The sequence below is a fragment of the Panthera onca genome, chromosome C2 (genome assembly GCF_046562875.1).
Source record: "Panthera onca isolate mPanOnc1 chromosome C2, mPanOnc1 haplotype 2, whole genome shotgun sequence".
Classification (NCBI taxonomy): Eukaryota; Metazoa; Chordata; class Mammalia; order Carnivora; family Felidae; genus Panthera; species Panthera onca.
In genome coordinates, this window is record NC_138347.1 from 55,387,485 (window position 1) to 55,396,141 (window position 8,657).

Here is an 8,657-nt window from a genome sequence, read left to right on the forward strand (position 1 = left end):
GCCCTTCACCTTGACCACACCTCCTCCCCTTGAGTAACCCCACCGCTCACCTAACAGGACTCGGACCCTTCCCCAGCCAATCGGCTGAGGCCACAGCCATTACCTCACCAACTGCCCCTAAGCCCCAATAAAACCTTTGTCCTTTTGAAACTTGCTCTCTCTCCCCGGTATCTCAGGTATCTCACCGCTGCCTCGGTGCAGGTAGGGGATTGAGCTTGAGCTAGCTCGAATAAAGGCTCTTTTGCTTTTACATCGGACTCGGCTCCCTGGCGGTATTTGGGGATCACGAATTCTGGGCATAACACTAGAAAGAATCATGTTGGTCAAAACTTAGCTTCTACTTGATAGGAAATAATTTAATGCCTGCCTGCCATGTGAGAAATGATACCTGCCTGGGTGACCAACCATCCTCGTTGGCCAGAAATTGAAGCATTTCCCAGGACTTGGGTCTTTTAGTGCTCAAACCAGAAGAGTCCCAGGCAACCTTGGACAAGTTGGCCACCCACTTTTAAGTCTAGAGCATTTAATTATTTTAAGAATAAAACTCTTGTTTGGGAATTAGCTATTTTATGCTAGTTGTATTTTCTGTAGTCCTCTCTCTCCCCCAGGTATTTTATAAATAGCTTTTTGAAAATTTTTATATATTCTCATTCAATCTACATTTATTACCCATCTATAATTGTCCATGCTAGGCTTGGGGGTACAATGATGGACAGAATAAACACTCTTTGTCCTCTTAGAATAATTGATTGGGACCTGGTTTCTTCTATCTTGTATTATGGCAATACTTCAGGCAAATTTGTAGACAAAAATCTTCGCACTCCCTGGGGTGGATGATACTGGTCAGACAGCAGAAGTCAGAATGAGGGACCCCAGGGGGATTGTGGAAGCCAGGAGAAGAGGGGAGTTTGGGCCGCCATGACTCTCAGCTCCCCACTGAGCTAAAACCTTCAATGGGTTATGTTATTCTCAACATGAGAGGCCTTGTTCTCACACTGTTCTTTCACAGGCTCTCTCTCATCATCCTCTGCTTGGGGGGTTCCCAATGGGAGGGATGAGGGTTTCCCATCTCTGATCCTTGTCATCCCCCAATGTAAAATCCTGGGAGTCATCTACAATTTCTCCAATTTCTCCTCCTCTCTCATGCACACAATTGACCACCAATTTCTATTGATTCTATAATTATAAAATCTTATCAACTTTTATGTATGTATGTGTGTGTATGTATTTTTAGAGAGAGAGAGAGAGTGCAAGCAGGGGATGGGCAGAGGGAGAGGAAGAAAGAGAATCTTAAGCAGGCGCTACGCCCAGTGCAGAACCCCACATAGGGCTGGATCTCACCAACATGAGATCATGACCTGAGCCGAAATCAAGAGTCATAGGCTTAACTGACTGAGCCACCCAGGCGCCCCAAGTCTTATCCATTTTTAGCAGACAGTTTGTAGTGTCTAATGAGCCCACACCCTACTCTGTGAAGTGCCTGCTTTCATCCACAAGCATGAACCACAAGCTGCCATGTCTGTAAGGTGACACCGGTGTCCTGGCCTAGCTGATTAGACCAAGTGTGAGCATCTGATTCAATCAGGGACAATCACGGTATCTTTCCTATCTGGAATACAGATTAGATTTGGGCCCAAGGTGACATTCTCAGTCTGTGCTTTTTGCTTGAATGGAGTGATGTGAACTTGGGAGGTGAGGTTGGCACTGTGGTGTGGTCATGTGGTGCCACATGCATGCTAATCAGTGGAACTATCCATAGAGAGGGAATCACAGGAATGAAGAGAGGCAGCAATAAGGGAACAAGGGCAGGGAGAGAGATTGCTTGTGTTTCAAATAGCGTTCCTGTTAACAGTACCTCTTGAGACCTAGATTCAATTCCTGCCTTTGGTTTTCATAGGATCTTTCAATAACCTTCTAATAAATTCCCATTTCTCTCCTCCCCCAACTTTAAATTATCCTGAATTTCTGTTTTTCCCATCAGAATATCTTTAACTAAGACATTACGTCTGATTCTTCATCCTAATACAGGTTCTTATTTCGTCTCCTAAGATCATGTGACTATTGTATGTAAATGAAAGTCAGCACAGCACTGTGCATGCTAACATTTCAACCCACGTTAACTACTTTTATTACTATTCAACAAGCATTTGTGCAGTCTTTGAATGCTGTGCTAAAGATGCAGGAGGGTAGCTTTGCTTTCTAAATCACTTAGTGGATTTGAGATGTGAAAAACCATGCTAGAAAATAGTACCACAGGAAGTAGAGTGGGAAAATTGAAAAGTGGCAGCTTTGGCTGGGTAGTTGGAGGTGAGACAAGTATTGTTTACTTGGGTGCTACTCTGTCCTGGAAGATCACACTGACCCCCATCCTCCACTGCTGACCACAGTGACTCTATCATTGGCAGTCTTCTCCCTTTTAATCAGGGCTAGACATTTCTGAGGGGAGGAAACACAGAGACTCTCCTTTGAAATCCATACCGCCTTGGCATTTTAGTGCCTTAAGTGTAAGCAGAAACTCAATCGATGCCTATTAAGTACATTGTTGAAAGAGTTAAATTTTTCTCAGATTAGCAACCCAACAGTTTTCGAGTTGGTTTCATCATAATTGATTAGACTCACTTGAGTTCTTCATCGGGTTAGGTTATTATGCATGTTTACTTTCAAAGGCTTCCACTGCTGGGAAACCATAATGCGAGTAATAAGAAGAAATATTAATATGCTTCCAAGTAAACAAACACTAAGGCTCTCTTGACAAAGCCTCTTCCATTATTAAAATTTGAGACAAAGTGCCTGAAAATGAGAATGGATTTATCCAGATGTCAACAGAGGAAGGAAGAATTATCAAGCCCTTAAATGATTCCCAACAAGCCGGAACATGTGTCTCAAGGCAGTAAGTGAAATACATTTAGCTACAAGGCCCAGTGAACACCACAAATCTGGGGAAATGCTGCAAGATGCTCTTAATTAGGGGCACTACTGGGTAGACAAATGATGCTGATGTCTCCCTAATATTCATGCTTCTGGGACAGTGTGTTATGTGCTTCAACTTGGCCAGGTTTATTCAGTAGAAAATTGCTAATTGCTTAGTCTTTATGCATAAATCTACCATCCCTTAACCAGCTATAATACTTGAATTTTATTTATTTATATGCAATTTAGCTTTCTACAAAAGCAGGGGCTTTAAGCAGTTTTATCTCCTTGAAAGAGAAATGTTAAAACATCGAGTTGAATTACAAATCAAGAGTGTTGCACAAATTATTGATTATTTGAAGCTCTCATTTCAAAGGATGATTATGATCATGACTACAGGTATCTGGCCAATTGAGCTTGCATTCCCAGGCTCTGCTCCCCTCCTCCCGGTCTAACCACAGCCCACTGTCGCTTGAATTTTCCTCCCATCACTCCACAGAAACTCTTCTTTCCATTGATCTCTTAAAGACAAATCCGAATGGTACTTTTCAGTCTCTAATGCTTTCCCTTGTTCTGGGACACTTCCCTCTTTTTGTTCTCCCCCCACCCCCTCACCGTGTTCATTAACTAATCAAAGATCCATCCCCAATCAACATAGTGAGTATCAGAGACATGTCTCTTCAGCTCCCTCCTTCCACAGGTTCTCCTTTCTCAGCTTCCCTTTCATCCTGCCCAGGACTATCTCATCTTAGTCCTTCCTTTCTCCCAATGTTGGATCAAAACTCCAGTTCTCTGCACTCACCTAATTGCTATTTACTCACAGGAAAAAGTTCTGATTAAATTTTGTCATGCATTCATTTTTAAGTATGCCCTCTTAAATATGCTGTGGGTTAAAAGAGAAATAAGACCTCAAGAGGTTCCCACTCTAGTGAGTGCTGGGCCACATAGATATGTCTTAGCTCTTACAGTTAGAGATGAGAAATGTTGGGATAGAGCTATGTACAGGACAGGTCATGGAGGTATGACCCTCTCATCTGTAATTATATTTTTGTTTATTTATTTTTAAATGGTTTAATTTTTTATTTTTTAAAAATGTTTATTTATTTACGAGAGAAAGAGAGACAGACAGACAGACAGAGTGTGAGCAGGGGAGAGGCAGAGAGAGAGGGAGACACAGAATCTGAAGCAGTCTCCAGGCTCTGAGCCATCAGCACAGAGCCCGAAGCAGGGCTCGAACTCACGAACCGTGAGATGACCTGAGCCGAAGTCAGACGCTTAAGCCACTGAGTCACCCAGGCGCTTCTGTAATTATATTTTTAAAATAATGTTTGGGGGCACGTGGGTGGCTCAGTCGGTTAAGCGTCCGACTTTGGCTCAGGTCCGGATCTCACAGTTCAGGAGTTCAAGCCCTGCATTGGGCTCTGTGATGATGGCTCAGAGCCTGGAGCCTGCTTCACTTCTGTATCTCCATCTGCCCCTCCCCCACTTGCACTCTGTCTCTCTGTCTCTCAAAAATAAACATTAAAAAAAAATTTTTTTTAAATAACAGTTTGTAACTCAAAGGAAGGAATCTTAAATGTCCCTGAAATGCTACCTGTACATTCACTACCAACACTATCTTATAAGAGCAAATGATAGTTAACCATTTCTGAGGGCTTATTGTACACCAGGCACTGGGTTAATGCTTTACATGTAATAACTCTCATTAACCTCACAGCAGCCTTTGAGGGACATATATAATAACTCACATTATATAAAGACGTTGAGGCTTGGAGAAGTAGCTAGTGATATCTCTGCTTTGGAATCCCAATACATTAAGTACGTCCTTCACCTTCACATTCAATCATTTGCCAAGTTCTGCTGACTCCTTGTCTAAAGATCACTCAGTTCTATCCACATCTTTCCATTCCCCTACCAGCACCCTGATCAAGGCCACCACCATTTCTCTCCTGGTTTATTGCTTTACTCTTTTAATTGGTCTCTTGACTGCAGTCAATCCAGAGTGAGGCTGTATATACAGGAGCACAATCATATTACTATCTTATTTAAAACCTTTTCATGTTTTAAGATAAAGTCCAACACATTAACAGGGCCTGCAAAGCTTTTCACCCTGTGGCCTGCCCTATGTCCCTACCCATCTCCCTTGCTCTCTCATCCCAGGCATGACCTGGCCAGTGCATTACTAGTGAGTGCCAATAGCTCTCTTTGACCTCTGGATGTTCACACATGATGTGACCTCCTCTGCTTGGAACATTCAGCCCTGTCCTTTTCCCTCTGGCTAGCTCCTAGTCATCCTTTGGGTCTCTGCTAAGCAACATTTTACAGGAAGGTATTCTCTAGGCTGTGTCTTTCTTAGATGTGGTCTTAGATGCCTTTACTATTTGTATCATGGTAATCTTTCTATATAATTAATATTTGCCTAACTGCCTATCTTCCTAACTAAATGTAAGCAGTCATAGGGCAGGGATTAAGTCTACTACATTCAGAGTGAACTCGAATCCTTTGCAGAGTAGGAACTTAAACACCCAGGGAGTGAACTAACAAATCAGACACATCAGTCTGACTCCTGGGTTCATGTTTCTAAGCATGATGCTTTACTGTCTCCTGGCTGAGCTCCAGCTGTGGAGGGATCATGTCCTTGGTTAGAAAGGAATATAATCAAAATGCAACATGTCCTTACAGATAACATATCTTTGGTTAAGAAAGCATCATCACCTCATTCTTTATGTTGAATGTGAAATAAAAGTAGAGTTGACTCTTGAACAATATGTGTTTGAACTGTGTGGGTCCAATTATCCTTGTATGTTTTTCGATAAATACAATACAGTACTGTAAATGTATTTTCTCTTCCTTATGGTTTTCTTAATAACACTTTATTTTCTCTAGATTACTTTTTTTGTAAGAATACAGCATATAATGCATATGACATACAAAATATGTCTCAATTTACTATTTATGTTATCATAAATCATATTATGATTTATGGTTCATATTATGAGTAATGGTTCTAGGCAAAGTAGGCTATCAGTAATTAAATTTTGGAGGAGTTGAAAGTTATACATGGATTTGTGTGTGTGTGTGTTGTGGGGGCAGATTGATGCGTTTAACCCTCGTGTTATTCAAGTGTCCACTGTATTGGTTAAGAAATTTGAATTGTATTAGCCCAAGATTTTTTAACCCTTGGAATCTTGGAACTAAAAGTTCATTAATATCAACTGCCTCAGTGCTCCATAACTTATAGGTGAGTGTAAAAAAGACCAGCAAAATAAGCAACGGGCCCAAGTTCACTAGTAGAGCCAGGCTGAAAGTATGAACAATTTTGAACAGAATTTAGAAAAAAATACTCAGATCTATGAAGAAAACTAAAGAAAATTATGATTCAGGGTTGTATCTTTGTGCTTCAGAGTCGAAGGCAAAGATACTCTCCCATATAATACTGATAAACACCACAGCCAGAGAGTGAATATTAGATAAAATGGAACATCATTATGATCTAGTAAAATATTCCTTAGGATCAGTGACCCATGATCTGCATCATAGTTTAACATCTAATTTAGAATTGCTGATGCTATTATTCAGCACAAATGATATGCATTAAATACATTCAGTGATTCTGAAAGGTGATGTTTAATATAAATCCAAGGTATTGTTCTCATTGTTTTTGTATTTTTCTGGTTGATATGACCTTAACTCAGGATAATTCTGAGTTTTAAGTAAGTACAATTATAATCAACATCTTCATGTGATATTCAAAGATATACTTACCTAAAATAAAATTAAAGTATTATATATTCTACTTTAATTAAATTCAACAAATGCTTTTGAATACGTAGTAAGTACAAAAAATTGGCAAAATCCTTGGGATGCCAGAATAATTAATACATAGCTTCTGCTCTCAAGATTTAACTCTAGTAGGCGACAAGACTCATCAACAAATCATTTTTAGGATGATAAATGTAATAATGGACATACATTCTCCAAGAGGCTGTAATGAAAATAAAATGAATTGTGGTTAAAATTCTTACCTCAGAATGATTCCGTTGTACAAACACATTGGGCTTTTTTTTTTTCTTAAACTATTTAACTTCATATAATGGATAACACCCGAGGGAAAAATATCAGTAAAAATAGCAAAGCATCTTTTTACCTGTCATTCAATGTACTAGCGGAAGAGGGAGAGAGACAAACCTACCTTGGAAAGAGCAAAAGAAATGAGTAGACCAGTGCTGGGCAAGACTTTATACACGTTTGTCAAGGTCAGTGGTGACAACCTCAGTTAATTTTGCCATTGTTTCTAAATTTGTCTGCTGGTTTTTAAGAAGTTGAACCCATGGACCTGGATTTGGCACCCAAAATGTCTCTGAGGCAAGGGTGTAAGATGCCAGAAAACTATTCCGTTTCTACAACCAAAATCCACAGACTAATTTGACTCATTCTCTAAATGCTTGCTGTATAATAGGATTAGACAAGATTAATAAGAGAAGCAGCCAACACCCCCTCTGGCGGCATCAGTTTTGGAGTCTTGGGCTCTAGGACTATCTCCCCTAGTGATTTTGAACAATTAAGTTAAGGATCTCAACATTTTCCGCAGTGCCAAGGAAACAGTTAATAACAGTTGTCTACTATTTAGGCCATTCTAAGACTCCTTAAAAGAGCACATATTAATGATTTACTATGTTCCAAGCACTGTTCTAAGCACTTTGCATATATGAATTCATTTAAGCTTCATAATAACCCTATAAGGTAGGACTTTTATTATTCCTATTTTACAAATGAGGAAATAAATAGAGGCAGAGATGATAAGATAGCAATTTTTGGAGACAAGATTTGAGCCTAGAAGTTTGGGCTTCAAAATCTATTCTTGTAACCATTGTAATGTACAATTATTAGCCCATAATTCTGATAATGTTCTTTAATATCTTCCCTCAAAAAGTGTAATTTAAAAAAATTTCCTTTCTCTATAAGGAAATACGTTACTATTTGTTTCTTCTAACAGCCAGGAAATTTTCTTTTGCTGCAGTCTCTAGGTGAAGCAAATAGCTAACTGACTGCTATAAAAGGGGAAACAGCCAGACAATGCCTTTGGCTTTGAATCACTTTTCCAGGACTTGAAAGTCTTTTTCAAAACCTGCAAATGTCTCCCTGGAGCAAGAGACTTTCTGAACTACATTTAAAATAGCTTGGGAAGCGATATAAAAAAGTGGAACTCTTTTGGGTTATAGGAAACAGCTCATGCAATCAGTTCTCAGTACTGATGGGCCAGCTCTGCATAACTCTTCCCCAAACCAATTAATTCATCATTTCCCATTGGAGAAAAAGAGAAGAGAATAGAAAGACACCTATACTGAAGCTTATTACAGCAGTGTTATGGATAGAAGTGGGCTAGTAGTAAATACTGAAGTAAGTACTGCATAATTATAACTAATCAGTTATGCTAAAATGAGCCAATATGGCAGCGTAATTGAGATGATCCTTGTTTCTTCTTACAGGAATGCAATTTAATTAGAATGGGTAAACTGACAGTCAGCAGTAACCTCGCAGAATCCTAGGCAATATGAGATGAAGCAAGAAAAATAACACCCTGGCTGGCTTTCAGTTTGTAGGAAATGGACATTAGAGCTGTCCATTTGGCCTTTGGGAGGCTGAAAGCCATTTTTCATGTGTGCTTAGGGCTTGAGAAAAAGGGTGTGTTGTTGTGTTTGGGCTTTTAAAAAAGAATCAATCTAGATAAAGCAGACAAAACAGTT